Source organism: Aplysia californica, unplaced genomic scaffold (genome assembly GCF_000002075.1).
Source record: "Aplysia californica isolate F4 #8 unplaced genomic scaffold, AplCal3.0 scaffold00012, whole genome shotgun sequence".
In the NCBI taxonomy this organism is placed as follows: domain Eukaryota; kingdom Metazoa; phylum Mollusca; class Gastropoda; order Aplysiida; family Aplysiidae; genus Aplysia; species Aplysia californica.
In genome coordinates this window covers 1-1650 of record NW_004797282.1, presented here as the reverse complement: position 1 = coordinate 1650, position 1650 = coordinate 1, and positions in this window count along the sequence as shown.

The window sequence follows — 1650 nt, the reverse complement described above, 5'->3', positions numbered from 1 at the left end:
CCGAGATATCGAAATAGAGCGAGGCTGGTGGTGGTGAAGTAACGGCCAGTAAACAACAGTGAATTCCGATGACCTTAGAGCAAATTTATTGTTAACGCGACACGGTGGAATCAGGCGCTCGTCACCTTAAAGCTTGTTTTGTAATTTGCCTTATTTTTGTTTAAAAACAAACAGACTCCACCTGCTGTCCGTTTTGAAAAAGAGTCGAGATAATTCCGATGACCGATGGTTTTAGTTTTCGTAAGAGCTTTACGGCACTTGCAACACAATAAGGTCATATAACTGCCGAAGATTGCAGGTGTTACAAGAGAGTAACAAACACACAAAAAAAGGATGGGAGATAAAGACGACAGATGTTTGACAGGGAAGAAGAAGCAAACCACACCAGAGCACCCGCCATCCACCCACGATGACCTTAGAACGTCTTTATTGCTGTCGCGAACAGGTGGAATCAGGCGCTCGTCAATTTAAAAAAAAAGGCGTAATTATGGGTTATTGGTATAATTATTATCTTAAAGCTTGCTTGTCTTACTTTTGATGAAAAAACTCACCTGTCTGTCTTGATAAGGAGCCGAGATAATTCCTTATTGCTGTCGCGACACAGTGAAATCAGACGCTCGTCAATTGTTTGTTTTTCCCCGCATTTTTTTCAAAGCCTAATTTGGAGTTGTTAGTATAATCTTAAAGCTTATTTATTTGTCTTACTTTTGATTTGAAAAAAAAAAACCCAACCCAACCACCTTCTGTCAGTTTTGAAAAAGAGTCGAGATAATTCCGATGACCTTAGAGTGTCTTTATTGCTGGCTGTCGCGACCAGGTGGAATCAGGCGCTCGTCAATTAAAAAAAAAAAGCGTTGGCCTAGTTACGGGTTATTAGCAACGCCTACTCTTAACTGTTAGAGAAGGCGTTGCAGGTCATTGGTATAATTATCTTAAAGCTTGTTTGTCTTACTTTTGAAGAAAAAACCACCTGTCTGTCTTGAAAAGGAGTCAAGATAATTCCTTATTGCTGTCGCGACATAGTGAAATCAGGCGCTCGTCAATTGTTTTTTTTTTTCTTTCTTGTTTTTTTTTCAAAGCCTAATTTGGAGTTGTTAGTGTAATCTTAAAGCTTACTTATTAGTCTTACTTTTGATGACAAAACCCCCACCTGTCTGTCTAGAAAAGGAGTCAAGATAATTCTGATGACCTTAGAATGTCCTTATTGCTCTCGTGACCAGGTGGAATCAGGCGCTCGTCAATTTAAAAAAAGTGTTAACAACAGAGAGAGAGAGAGAGAGAGAGAGAGAGAGAGAGAGAGAGAGAGAGAGAGAGAGAGAGAGAGTAATTATGGGTTATTGGTATAATCTTAAAGCTTGTTTGTCTTACTTTTGATGAAAAAAACCCCCCACCAGTCTGTTTAGAAAAGGGGTCAAGATAATTCTGATGACCTTAGAGCATATTTATTGTCGCAACATGGTGGAATCAGGCGCTAGTCAATTTTCTAAAACGCATAATTAGGAGTTATTGGTATAATCTTAAAGCTTAAAATTTTTAAAAATCTTACTTTTGATTTTGATGAAAAAAACCCACCTGTCTGTCTTGAAAAGGAGCCGAGATAATTCCTTATTGCTGTCGCAACACCGTGGAATCAAGCGCTCGTCATTTTTT